We start from the raw sequence: 15,906 nt of genomic DNA, 5'->3' as shown, positions 1-15,906 counted from the left end.
CTGTTCTTCGGGAATATAAGTTTGTTATATCAATTGGTTCCTATTCACTTTGATTTATCAAAAGACGGAACAAAACTCGTAGGTATTTCCGTGGGAGACAAATTTATCTATTCATGTAGACTTTTCTGTGTGATACAGATTTGTTTATTAAAGTCTTCGACTTTGGGTCTTAACAACTCTTAGTTGAGGGTGAGATCATCTAAGGGAATCAAGTGCATAGTATCCTGCTGGGATCAGAGACGTAAGGAGCGCAACTGTACCTTGGATCAGTGTAATATTGATTGGGTTCAACTACAGTCCAGGCCGAAGTTAGGCAGATGTCTTCAGCAGATACCGCGCCCATTCTCCCACGGTCCTTTACCGAGGAAGATAAAGGTAGGACCCGGGGCTAGAGCAAGTTGGGTTGGGGTATAGAGTCGTAAGCGCGGTGGTCAAGATTGAAGCATAGTTTGTGCTCTTCGAGTAGGCTAGTGTCTGTAGCGGATTAATACAGTGTGTGTTCAATCTGGACTAGGTCCCGGGGTTTTTCTGCATTTGCGGTTTCCTCGTTAACAAAACTTCTGGTGTCTGTGTTATTTCTTTTCCGCATTATATTTTGTTATATAATTGAAATATCACAGGTTGTGCATTGGATCTATCAATTGGTAAATCCAACTTTTAACTGTTGATTGAAATTGATTGATCCTTGAACATTGGTCTTTGTTAGCGTTCAGGTTAATTTCTCTTGTATTCAATTAGACTCGCAGATTGCTATTTGCTTTAGTAAGTATTGAATTGAGAAATTGAGATATAACTCCTTGGTTTACTTCTCTTAATATTGAGTCTGACTGTCTAGTTGATTCTCTTGAAAGTATGTTGTAGTTAGTCCATACAGATTGCTAAGCGAAATATTGGGTGAGGTTGTTAGACCCCCACTTTTTCAGTAGTAATCTGATAGAATTGGAAGTGATAAGTGTGGTTCTGAATATCGACAGAGATGGGTTTGCTGTGACTGGTGAAGAGATGTTAACCAAACAAGGATAGGACATGTTGCTGTTGAAAATGCGGGGGTCTAAAAATCACACCCAACAATTCGTTTGGAAATCTGGGAGGACTTACTCCAATACACTTTCTAGAGAATCAACTAGACAGTTAGACTCAATTTAGAATAAAGTATATCAAAGAGTTTAATATATCTAACTCTTAATTCAATCCGCAGTCAGCAAATAGAAATCTGCGAGCCCGATTGAATATAAGAGGAATTACTTGAACGGTACCAAAGACCAATGTTCAAGTGTCAATCAATGTAAATCAACAACCAAAGGTTGAATATTCTAATTGATTGATCTTAACACACAACCTGTGATATTTCAATTGTATAACAAAATATAATGCGGAAAAGAACACAGACGCCAGAATTTTGTTAACGAGGAAACCGCAAATGCGTAAAAACCCCGGGACCTAGTCTAGATTGAACACCACACTATATTAAGTCGCTAGAGACACTAGCCTACTACCAATTAACTTCAGACTGTATTGTAGTGGAACCCTAATCAATCTCACACTGATTCAAGGTACAGTTGCGCTCCTTACGTCTCTGATCCTAGCAGGATACTACGCGCTTGATTCCCTTAGATGATCTCACCCACAACTAAGAGTTACTACGACCCAAAGTCGAAGACTTGATAAACAAATCTGTCTCACACATAAAAGTATATAAGATTGAATAAATCTGTCTCCCACAGAAATACCCAAGAGTTTTTGTTCCGTCTTTTGATAAATCAAGGTGAACATGAACCAATTGATAAACCAGACTTATATTCCCAAAGAACAACCTAGTATTATCAATCACCTCACAATAAACTTAATCGACTAGCGAAACAAGTTATTGCGGAATCACAAACGATGAGACTTAGGTGTTTGTGATTACTTTTCTATCTTGCCTATGGGAGATATAAATTTCAAGCCAATTTTATAGTTGCACTTAATCACGATAGAAACACCAAGATCAGATCATGCAACTACAAAGAGAATAGTTTGGTCTGGCTTCACAATCCCAATAAAGTCTTCAAGTCGTTAACCTACACGGTCTCGAGAAGAAACCTAAGGTTAAAGGAAAATCGACTCAAGTTATGCAACTAGTAACACACAGGAGGTGTGGGTATTAGGTTTCCCAGTTGCTAGAGTTCTCCTCTATATAGTTTTCAAATCAGGGTTTGCAATCCAAGTTACCTTGGTAACAAAGCATTCAATAATCACCATTAGATGAAAAACCTGATTCAACCAAGCTAAAATCTTTCAACCGTTAGATCGAACTTAGCTTGTCACACACTAATGAAATGTACCCTCATTTAGGTTTATGTAACCGTACCTAAACGTGTACACCATGTTGGTTCAAGAACAGTTAACTGAGGTTAGCCATATGATTACTCTCATATCAACCTTATTCATCTTAACCATAACTAGTTCAAATGACTCAAATGAAACTAGTTAAAGAGTTGTTCAATTGTCATATTCTCATGGATTTATACAAGAACATAATTGAAGCAAAATCGGTTTGATTCACTTGAATCAATCATGAAAATTATAGGCATGGTTTGCAAAGATTGCATTCCTTATAATATAACTATTTAAGTTCATGAACTGACCGATTTGATAAAGTAACCAGCTTAAGTATGCGTACGGGTATGCGTACTTATGCAACCAGATTTGAGTTGGTTTAGTTTCCAAACTCAGCAGAAATTTTCGGTTCGAAAAATACCGCCAGTATGTGTACGGGTACTATACTTAAGGTGACTAGTTAAGAGATTGTTAATTCCCAAACTCAACATAATTTTTCGGTTGGAAAACTTCCGCTAGTATGCGTAAGGGTACGCATACTTAACCCGTCTCCTTCACCAATTTCGGATACACACATGCATACTCTTGGTTCCCGGTTTATGGATTTATACACTAATGTGCGAACACACTATATATGCTTATATCCAAAGATGGTTACATAATCTCAACTCTTTATTTGAATCATTGAAACATTCTTCTATAATTTTCACACACTATTAGCATCAAAGAGATTTTCAAAATATTGAAATAATCATTATCGAAACATTCCAAGTCTTACACCAAATGATTGTATCACACAAACCATCTAAGATGTTACTCGGAAATTTTCTCATGATATAAGATGAACTTGGTCGAAGAGAATGCTTACCAACACATATTTCGAGAAAAATGTAAGCGAGATATACTCAGCTCGAAATCTCAAATGTGTATAGAGGAAACTATATCGTAACACGACTTATGTCTCAAAATAGTAGATAAAGTAGAAATATACTTTCCAAGTGATAGATGAGTTTAAGTCTCCACATACCTTTTGTCGATGAAGATCCACAAGCTCTCTTTAGTAGTTCTTCGTCTTCAAGTGATAAGCACCGTGAAGTCTAAGCTCAACTACATAAACTATGTCCTAGTCCGAGACTTAGCTATAATAGACTAGAAATCAAGACTTATAGTTTTGATCACTAACATTGACAAACATGCTTGAGATAGCAACACATGCGAGTTCGACCGAGCAGTGCTCTAACAATCTCCCTCTTTGTCAATTTTAGTGACAAAACTATCAATACATACGCATTACAAAATAAATAAAAATTGTAGCTTCTCATCCAAATGTTTGATCTCCTTGGCATCTTCAACGCGACTCGAAATCTTCGTCTCTTCCAAGTACTCCATGATCCTAAGGGTTGTAAGTTCAGCATCATAGTTGTTGAAGATCCGTAGCGATAGCAATGAGAAAATAAATGATCTCAATCATTGTTATACAGTGTCATAGTATTATTACACAACATCAAAGTTCAATTGTATCACAACTTTGACAACAATACTATGGTGATATTTATCACTCCCCCTTAGTCAATACTTCATCTCGACATGAAAACTACCCCCCCTTACATAATGATCCGTAAACCATATGTATTTGTAGTTACACACTACACATTAATTCTCCCCCTTTTGTCAATATAAATTGGCAAAGGTACTGTTGATGGTGGTTTTTAGTTCAGGGCTAAATTTGTAAAACCCTACATTTAAGGCTGAACATGATTTCGGTTTTCCACTGGAACCGTACCAAACCAGACCAATTAGGAAGAAACCAAACCGAACCATTTACTAACGGATTGGTTATGGTGTAGAAAGTGGAAAACCGATACTGTTGGTTTTGGTTTGGTTTAACTGCTAAAACCGAACCAAAAACCATTGGAAAAACGATTAATTTTTAAACTTAGTTTCTACCGTTGATGTACAAGTATTAGATTCTACCCATTGATGTAAAGGATAAATAGAAACCCTAAATCCAATATTTCATTATAATATTGTCCCTCTTTCTCTTTCTCCTTCTCTCAGCCATTACTGCTACTATATTTTCTTCATCCCGTCTTCCTTCTTTTTTGTTTGTCAATAACTAAATTAAGAAATGTTATATATATCTTCTTTTGATCTCTAGATATAGAGTAAGATTTAACTATTCTTGATAAAAAAAATTATTTGTTTGTGTAAACCAATACTATCGGCACGATTTTTTTGTCCGTTAATTTGTGCAATTCTTCTTTTGGTTTGATATATAGATTTATTGGTTAACCAAAAACCACTGGGACAAACCGAAACCAGCTGGAACCATTTGGAAACCGAACCAATGGTTAATGGATTGGTTTGGTTTAGATTTTTATAAACCGATAGTATTGGTTTCGGTTTTGGTTTGGTTAGAAACCGAACCAAAACCGACCATGAACAGCCCTACCTACATTTAATAGGCCGTCACTCTGCAAAGAGACAGAGCCATGTGAAAGTGATGAGTGTTCAACCTCTTCACTGGCGCATTTATTGAGCAACTCAATATATATATGAAATTTATCGAGAATGGTGCATGTAGCAACAATCCCAGATATTCTGTAAATTTTGGTACCTTGCCTGTATTATTCAGTTAATATAAGTTTCTTTGAAATGCCTTATGTGCTATGTTCCCCGGCTGAACCCTTAATGTTGATATGGCATGACAATTTGTGTTCACTCGTAGCAGAGTAACACGAATTTCCAAGTATCAAGGATAAGGTCTTTGCATAAAGTATTCAATCAGAAAGCGTACTTCTCTCTGGCAATGAACTTAAATAAATATGTGTCAACACATAGAATTCAATCAATTTTGTGATAATTCACAGGATCCAGATATTACCTTGACTAATTTGCAAAATTAGGGTTTTGCGTCTTGCGCAGTATATCAAACCTTGCCTGTAGAAATTAAGCCTAAGCAAACTAGGTAATTAAATCCGCCATGGATTAGTGGGCGCAAAATCTTGCCCAGAATCAGAAAAAAAGAAATATAGGAGCAACATCAAAAGGAGGCGTGGCCATGGCTTAGTCCAGCCGACGCCATTTTCCATTGGCCACGCTCCATGTTTCCAAAACCGGCCCTATTTCCCTCGACCAATCAAGTCGCTTTAAACCTGCCACACTCCCATGAGTTGTGGCTGGGCCCATACTTTCAGGCCCTATTCCCCATCGACCAATCAGGCCGCGTTAAATCTGGCACGCACACCAGAAGTGTGGCCACGCCCGTGCTTGGCCGGCCCCCTCTTTTTATTGACCAATCAGGTTGCTCTAAACCTGCCACAATATTAAAAGAGGCGGAATTGCGTCAAGTCGTCACCATGCCAAATTTGCTTCCCAAAGACTGCGCCAACATACCAATGGCATGCTAACGACATTCCAATCATGCCAAAAGCGTCAATGCGCCATGAATAGCGCACCTGTGTGCCAACCCACCTTCTGTTCGTGGCCAACGCCATAAGGGACTTCAATTTGGTTATCCTAACTAGAAGCACGACCTTGCTCTAGTGGCGATGGATGAAACCCTAATTTCCAATCGTGGTACAAATCATGCCACTTCGGGGCCCACAACATGCCACGAGCCGTGCGGACTTAGGAAACCCTAATTAAGGCGCCATACCATAGCCACTCGTGGCAATACTTGCTCCCGTGAACATTTCCACATAACAGCCTGGATATGGTTCCTTTGGCGTGGCTCTGGCATCCTTTGCACAAAACGCCGTTATGCCACTGTCACATGTCACATGCCGCATGCCGTTTTCTCTAATTAGGGTTTCGGCATGCCAAACCCTAATTTAGGAAAAGTTGCTACGCCGACCAATCCAAATAATGTTCCACAGAACATTGGGAATGAAATGGTAACTGTAACTGATGTTTCCACACCACATTTTAGTCTAACACCAATGTGTCAAAACCTACCGGCCATGGCTACGCCAGGCGCCACTTGCAACATCGTGCCACTGGCATGCGCTGACCATGCCAACCATCTCACCATGCCACTGGCATGCGCTAAAAGCGCCACTACGCCATTGACATGTGCCAATGGCGCCACCGTGTTATTTTCAGGCACCAACAGGATGTGGCCGTAATCAATTGATACCCTTTCTCATGAGTCACATTCTCAGCCGTCCAAGTTCGCCACGGAATTGATAGGCTATGGCAAGTTTTAGGCGACCAACAAAGACGAGCCTAATAGCATCACATGCTATTTTCCTACTGCAATTCTCTTGACTTTGACTTGCCATACGTAGCAAACTGCTACACGAAAACACTTGAGATATCAAACATGTCACAAACTGGGGGATACTCATCAGGGTATTGGTCTGGCAGTTTACAGCGTGCGGCGTGCAACACTCCTATTAAGAAAGTGTCAGGAAATATGGAAGTTAGTGGTGGCAAGAAGTAATGGGTGTACACAAACCCGTTTCCTTCATCGTGGGAGCGTGGCTTCTGGCGGTTACACATTACTCCACTCTTCCATCACTCAATCACTCCCACGTCCTACGAGACCAGGGTGCGTTCAATTATGACTTGTGTAAATAGGTTTCACCTATTTCCACCAAACAACAAGTTTTGGTCAGAACAACAACACAGTATCCAGAAAAACACCAAAGACTGATAGCTTACATTCCGCAAGCTAGTTCCAGATTCTGATACAAGTCATAAAATAGCCTCACCTTCAGAATTAACCATTCTGGTCTCAACACCTTCTTCTTTTCCCTCCCTATCAACCCTTCTCCTTTACTTTGTGACCGAAGCAAGAATGGAACAGTCATTTCTTGGTTTAGGCCAGGATTGTACAGATTGATCTCCGTGCTTGCATTCAAATAGCGAGTACTCCCGTGGCTTGTGCGCTGGTGGAAGTGCTGGACGAGAGACTGGACTAAGAAGTCTCACATAAAAAATTATTTAGAAAAATCCGTCATAATCCTGGTAACCATGGAACCCACCCTTTTACTCATGATACTAGATACCTATAACCAATAGACTAAACACTAGGACATTCTAGCCCTGGCCTCGCTTGAGAGATAGAATCAGTATTTGCTTTCTTGCTAGATATACGAGGTTAGAAAATCTAAAGTACTCCCGTGCAGTGAATTTGTTTTAGGTTTAGATTTGTTTCTCATCCACACACCCAAATTTACCAAAACCAGCAGAAACAGTTTTTACCCATAAACATGTACGAAAACTAGTGGGATCCTCATGAAATTTTCATAGAGATACTTCATGACCAAAAGAGAATACCGTATCAACTTATTTAGATGCCATCATAAAGTCAAAGCTAAATGCATTCATCTAGGTGTTTATAAAGATACAAGATAACCCCTATAATATTCCACAACCCCACTCCCCTGAAAGATTTGGTAATTAAGCACAAGTTCAAAAAGAACTCTCCCACATAAAATGTCATTCCCGAAAGAACAACAAAGGCGACCTTACTCTAACAAGAAAAGAAGGATTTCTTTGGACAAAATCAAATCACATGAAAACACGAATTTGAATCCAAAGTATTCAATTGAATTATCCACAAAATAATTTAAGATTAATCCAATCGAAATGCACAACTAAATTAATCATAAGAAAACCCATGATTAATTCAATTGGAATTAAACAACTAAATTAACCACAAAAGTGATCAATTCAATTGGTCATGCTCGTCATAAGGGAACTTATGGAGAAACAACTAAACTGACTACAAGAGAATGATAAATTCAATTGGTCATGCTCAAACATAAGAAAATTTATGGAGCAACACAATATATGCACAAAAATGTGGATCGGAGATCGACCAATACTGCGGAATAGACAAGGATTCATTATATTTTCCATCACTATTTACACAATGACATATAATAGATTTAATCCTTGCAAACAAAAGTTTTATCCTTCCTTCCATCATTTGGGTCTAACACCAATGTGCCAAAATCTAGCATCCATGGCTACGCCAGGCGCTACTTGCGCCACCGTGCCACCGGCATGCGCTAACTGAAAAAGCGGGGGTCTAACAACACCACCCAATATTTTGCTTAGAAATCTGTATGGACTAACTCCGAAATACTTTCTAGAGAATCAACTAGACAGTCAGACTCAATCTAGGTAAAAATATCTCAAGGACTTAATATCTCTCTCTTGTTTTGATTTACTCGAACTAATAGAAATCAACGAGTCTTTAATCAAACACAAGGAATAACTTGGATGGTACCAAAGACCAATATCCAAGGATCAATCAATGACAATCAATAACCAAAGGTTGGATTACTTTAATTGATCATATAACACACAACCTGTATTATTTCAATTATAAAGATATAAACAATATAATGCGGAAACTGAAATAACACTGACACCAGAAATTTTGTTAACGAGGAAACCGCAAATGCAGAAAAACCCCGGGACCTAGTCCAGATTGAACACACACTGTATTAAGCCTCTACAGACACTAGCATGCTCCAAGCTAACTTTGGACTGGACTGTAGTTGAACCCCAATCAGTCTCCCACTGATCCAAGGTACAGTTGTACTCCCCACGCCTCTAATCCCAGTAGGATACTGCACACTTGATTCCCTTAGTTGATCTCACCCACAACTAAGAGTTGCTACGACCCAAAATCACAGGCTTTAACAATAAACAAATCTGTCTCACACAGACAAGTCTATCAAAGGATCAATCTGTCTCCCACAGAAAAACCCTAAAGTTTTTGTTCCGTCTTTTGATAATAATCAAGGTGAACAGGAACCAATTGATAATCCGGTCTTATATTCCCGAAGAACAGCCTAGATAAACCAATCACCTCACAACAATCTTAATCGTATGATAGTGAAACAAGATGTTACGGAATCACAAACAATAAAACGAAGATGTTTGTGACTACTTTTTATATCTTGCCTATCGGAGATATTAATCTCAAGCCAATCAATCTGATTGTACTCGTACGATAGAAGATGCAAGATCAGATCACACAACTACGATAAAAGTAGTATCAGTCTGGCTTCACAATCCCAATGAAGTCTGTAAGTCGTTAACCTGGTTTTAGAAAAAGAAAACCAAAGGTGAAAGGAGAGACGACTCTATCACGCAAACTAGTATCACACGTGAGGTGTGGGGATTAGTTTTGCAGAGTTGCTAGATGTACCTTATATAGTCTTTCAAATCAGGGTTTCGCCTTGGTCACAAAGCAAACAATATGCACCGTTAGATGAAAACCTGATTTAGGTTCAAGATAATATTTCTCAAACGTTAGATTGAAAACTTAGCTTGTTATACACAAATGAAATGTACGCTTCTAGGTTTGCTAACCATTCCCAAACGTGTACATTGTTGGTTCAACAATAGTTAACCAAAAGGTTAGCCATATGAGCATTTCATACCAACCATATTCTTTTTCACCATAACTAGTTCAAGTGACTCAAATAAACTAGTTAGAGAGTTGGTCGGTTGCAAGGAAATCTTACGTACTACACAAGACACAATTGAAGCAAAGATGTTTTGATTCACTTGAATCGGTTCATGAACTTTATATCCACGGTTTGCAATTTTCATTCCTTAGTCTTCATAAGTTTAAGTTCAGAAATCATCTTCAGATATATAACCTTCTTAAGTTCACACACTAGGTTCGCGGACTTAAGCAACCGGGCAGAGTTTACAAACTCCAGCAGAAAATATCGGCAAAGACATTCCGATGGTTCGCGGACTGGTACTCACGTAACAAGTTTGTCAACTCCAGCAAAATTTCTCGGGATGAGAAGTTCGGCAGTTCGCGGACCGAGTTCGCGGATTTGGCAACAAGCCATTCTTCTGGTTTCTATTGATCAACAAAGTTCGCAAACTTTGGTTCGAGGAATAGGACTTATGCACATATGTGTTTCCACAACAATACGTATGTCCATCATTGGTTATGTAATCTAAACTCTCATTCCAACCATTGAAACATTCTTAGAGGACGTTATATAGTTGTTACACCATTTCTCGTCAAAGCAATTTTCAAAGTGATTGAAACATATCATGCCTTTCGTCACTAGGTAAAGATAAACATGGTCGAAGCGAAACGCTTACCAACACATATTTCGAGATATAAGTAGGCGAGGTATACTCGGATCTAAATACCAAATGTGTATAATCTAAGTCTATATATAGCATACGACTTTTTGTCTCAAGAAGTAGGAGATTGTGTAGATAGACTTTTAAATGACAGATAAGTTCAAGTCTTCAGATACCTTTTTGTCGAGAAGTTCCACCGTTTCCTTGAGTAGTTATTCTTCTTGTATGATGAATCACCGTGAAGTCCTTGAGCTCAACTACACTTCCTATCTTAGTACGAGACTTAGCTATAGTAGACTAGAAATCAAGACTCATAGTTTTGATCACTAACATTGACAAACATGCTTGAGATAGCAACGCATGCGAGTTCGACCGAGCAATGTTCTAACAATCTCCCCCTTTGTCAATTTTAGTGACAAAACTATCAATACATATGGAATAAAAAAAAATATAAAGAAACTTTAGTAGCTCCTATTCCACATGTCTAATCTTCAACATTCCTCGAAATCTTCGTCACTTCCAAGTACTCCAATGATCCAAAATGTTGTAAGTTTAGCATCACCGTTGTTGAAGATCCGTAGCTATAAAAATGAGAAAGCATCGGTCTCGATCATTGTTATACAATGTCATAGTATTATTATACGGTGTCAAAGTCCAATTGTATCACAACTTCAACAATAATACTATGGTGATATGTATCACTCCCCCTTAGTCAATACTCCATCTCACATGGAAACCACTCCCCCTTACACAATGATCCGAAAACCATATGTATTTGTAGTGTGAACTACATATTATTCTCCCCCTTTTTGTCAATCAAATTGGAAAAGGTACAAGAACGGGATCATAATGAAATTTCCCTAAGAGACATTTCATGACTAAAAAAATAAATACATACCATCTAATTTAGATGCAATCATATAGCCGAAGCTAATAACATTCATCAAGTAGATTAAAAGATACAAGATAACTCTTTTAAAATTCCACAGCCGCACACCCCTCAAGATATGACCATTAAGCATAAGTTCAAAATAACTCTCCCCCATTAGATGTCATTCCCAAGGGAAAACAAGAGCGACCTTAATTTCAAAAGAAAAAAAAGGATTTTTATTGGACACTAAAAACCATGAGAATGATTTTCTGTATCCAAAATCTCAATCAAATTAATCACAAGTAAACTCGTGATTAATTTAATCGGAATACACAATCAAATTAAACATAAAAAGTGATCAACTTAATTGATTATGCTCGACATAAGAGAACTTACGGAGCATACGACTAACATACCCATCAAAAAATGAATAGTATAGTCGTTCATATACTCAACATACGAGGAATCTTACGGAGTATGAAAATACTCAACTAGATTAATTACAAGACAACCCATAATTAATCTAATTGGAATACACAATCAAACTAATTACAAAAGTAATCAATTTAATTGTCATTTATTTTGCTCGACATAAAAAGACTTATGGAGCAATAACTAAATAACCAAACAAGATGATTAATTTAGTTCAAGAATGCTCAACATAAAGTACCTTACGGAACAACCAACAAAGCTAATCAAAAATTAATCAACTTGGTTGTATCGTGCTCAACATAAGACACATTACGGAGCCTCACAGTATTACATAAAATATGGATCAGTGAAGATCAATACTGTAGAATACACAAGGATTCATTCTATCTTCCATCACTATTTGCATAACGATTTTTAATAAAAATAATCCTTGAACACAAAAGATTTTAACCTATCTTCCACCAAAGAATTGACAATATAGGCTTAAATTTTGTATATGTCAAAAGTCTATTCATCCTTAAATCAATACATGAATACCGATCATGAACGACTTTACTTTTGACAAAATATGGGACAACATAGTTCACGGAAGTAAACACCAATATCCCATAACAAATTGCAATATAACAAATCATAAAGATTAAATACTGCAAACCATCATCCTCCAAATATTTTTAGAATTTAATACCAATAAACCTAAAGAAGAAGAAGAAGATGAAAAATAATAGCTTCGTGTAGTCACAATCATTGCTATTCAAGCACTAGTTATTCTTCCAACTAAACCAAAAGAAGACATACTAGGCAACAGAAATAAAACTCAGTTTTTTAATAACCAAAGAAACTAAGCCTTGTCAGCAACTAGAGATCGAACATGGACGAGTTCATCAGTTGCCTTCTTTAGTTTATCTTTCAGAAAAACAAGATTTCTTGTTGCAATCCCGAGATGTTCTCGTACTACTTCAAAGTATTGAAGAAGATTTCCTACCAGTTGTGAAGACATCTGAACCGGTAGGTTGTTTTCATGATCAACTGCATGAAAGCATGTTATGGAGACATCAATCAACTCACTGGTTTTTCCCTGCTCGACTTCAACAATCTTGTTGCTTCCATCCATTGTGCACAAAAAAAATTCAATAGAATCTTATGACCTTATGAAACCCAATATTTATAAGGTATTCCAAAAAACCCTAGGAACCATGGAGTTTGTGTGGTTCCGGTACGTGTGCTTAAGATCAAAACACATATGACACCAAGGAAAAAGGATAAGCAAAGAAGACCAAGAGAGTGTTGTCAATCGGTAGACACTTAGTGAAGGGATTAAGAAAAATCTAGAGAAACTTTAAGCAACAAATTAATACACTCCTGCTAGATTTCTCAAGATGAGCATCCTGAGAACAAAGAGCATCCTTCTTTGTTAAAAGAAGGATGCAACCTTATGCAGTCATGGTGTACTAAGATGAGCATCTTGCTCATCAATAATCACTTCTTCTTTTCCTTTATCAAGGATACTTAGAGAGACATTACTTGTCATATCTGAATAAGTTTTATCAAGAAAAGGTTAGAAGTACCTGAATCAACTGTTTTCCATGTTTTTTTGATGCTCCGTTTGAGTCTGTTTACACTGATTTTTAGATCTGAGACTCGATTATTGATATGTAAGAAGTCTGGAGCGGAAGTCTTGGATTTTCAGTTTTCTTCAGGGTGAGATGAGGAACTCAACTTTTCTTTCTTTCTCCTATTCCTTTTTCTTCTTGCAGGGTCAGTCACCCTTTTGTCACTCTTCCTTCTTCCATCGTAGGCATTTTTTGTTTTGAACATACAATTATCACAATACATTCCTTGAGTGTTTAGAATGCCTTTTCCAACAATGTGTGAAACCGGTTTAATGATTTCTTTAGACATCCAAGTAAGAATGTTATGAAGCTTTTCATTCCTCAACCGATAACGACATCTTCGCTCAGAATGTCCTTTATTCCCGCAGTAATAGCAGTTAAATGAATTATTTTTAACCGTTCTCTTTTGAGAAGTTTTAGAAGGAGAAGAATTCTTGTTTTTGGGACCATTACAAGCTTCTAAAGGTTTTTCACATGGAGAATTATCACTAGCTTTAACAAAGTTGATCTTACTACTTTTTGGAGCGTATATTCCTTTATAGCCCAGACCACGTATATCACGGTGTTCTTTACATGCTCCAAGCATAGAAGATAATTTTGTAGAGATAGAATTTAATATACTCAGACTCTCTTCCAGTAATTTTACTTTGTTAAGAGCAGTTGTAAGCTCAGTCTCCAAGGATTTTTTTTTGGCGAGAAGACTGCGCTCTTTGTTGCTAAAACGCTTTTGTTGAGAGTCATATCTTCCTTCAGTTTCTGCAAGTCTTTCTTACAACACGAAGAGATTTCGAAAAAGATTATCACATTCAGATTTTTTTGTGCGTACATCTTCTTCACGATCTTTAACGATAGATTGTAAGAGTTTATATCCACCATCATATCCTTTAAAGAGTTTTCTCAACTTTCTGTTTTCTTGACAAAGAGGACCCATGTATTTACTCAAGCAGGTTGTTGACTTCTTTTCTTTCAAGGTACGATCAAACAACTTGATATATTGAGAAACTTCCTCATCAATTCTTTGTCCTTCTTCTGAATCTCTATCATCTGAAAAATCATCCAACTGTTCCTCAAGAGATTTTTTCCAGTCGAAAGAAGATTCATTCAATGGACAAGTCTTTGAGTTTTTCACAGAAGTTTCAACCCTTTGAGACTCACGTGAGTATCTCTGAACTGGTGTTGCATTATCAGAGATGTACTTATCGTCCATAGAGTCAGATCGCTACAAACACAAACTTGTAAGGTCTTAAACGTGTTTGCATGCTCTGATACCAATTGAAAAAGCGGGGGTCTAACAACACTACCCAATATTTCGATTAGCAATCTGTATGGACTAACTCTGAAATACTTTCTAGCAAATCAACTACACAGTCAGACTCAATCTAGGTAAAAGTATCTCAAGGAGTTAATATCTCTCTCTTGTTTTGATTTACTCGAGCTAATAGAAATAAGCGAGTCTTTAATCAAACACAAGGAATAACTTGGATGGTACCAAAGACCAATATCCAAGGATAAACCAATGATAATCAACAACCAAAGGTTGGATTACTCTAACTGATGATCTAACGCACAACCTGTATTATTTCAATTATAAAGATAAAATAATATAATGCGGAAACTGAAATTACACAGAACCCAGAAATTTTGTTAACAAGGAAACCGCAAATTCATAAAAACCCCGGGACCTAGTCCAGATTGAAGAGACACTGTATTAATCCGCTACAAACACTAGCCTACTCCAAGCTAACTTCGGACTGGACTGTAGTTGAACCCCAATCAGTCTCCCACTGATCCAAGGTACAGTTGTCCTCCCTACGCCTCTGATCCCAACAGGATACTGCGCACTTGATTCCCTTAGATGATCTCACCCACAACTAAGAGTTGCTACGACCCAAAATCGCGGGCTTTAACAATATACAAATCTGTCTCACACAGACAAGTCTATCAAAAGATCAATCTGTCTCCCATAGAAAAACCCTAAAGTTTTTGTTTCGTCTTTTGATAATAATCAAGGTGAACAGGAACAAATTGATAATCCGGTCTTATATTCCCGAAGAACAGCCTAGATAAATCAATCACCTCAGAACAATCTTAATCATATGGTAGCGAAACAAGATGTTGCGGAATCACAAACAATGAGACAAATATGTTTGTGACTACTTTTTATATCTTGCCTATCGGAGATATTAATCTCAAGATAATCAATCTGATTGTACTCGTACGATAGAAGATGCAAGATCAGATTACACAACTACGATAAAAGTAGTATCGGTCTGGCTTCACAATCCCAATGAAGTCTTTAAGTCGTTAACCTGGTTTTAGAAGAAGAAAACCAAAGGTTAAAGGAGAAACGACTATAGCACGCAAACTAGTATCACATGTGAGGTGTGGGGATTAGTTTTGCAGAGTTGCTAGATGTCCCCTTATATAGTCTTTCAAATCAGGGTTTCGTCTTGGTCACAAAACAAACAATATCCACCGTTAGATGAAAACCTGATTTAGATTCAAGCTAATATTTCTCAACCGTTAGATCGAAAACTTATCTTGTTATACACAAATGAAATGTACGCTTCTAGGTTTGTTAACCGTTTCCAAACG

Source organism: Papaver somniferum, chromosome 2 (assembly GCF_003573695.1).
Source record: "Papaver somniferum cultivar HN1 chromosome 2, ASM357369v1, whole genome shotgun sequence".
Taxonomy (NCBI): Eukaryota; Viridiplantae; Streptophyta; class Magnoliopsida; order Ranunculales; family Papaveraceae; genus Papaver; species Papaver somniferum.
This window is presented reverse-complemented; position numbering follows the sequence as displayed.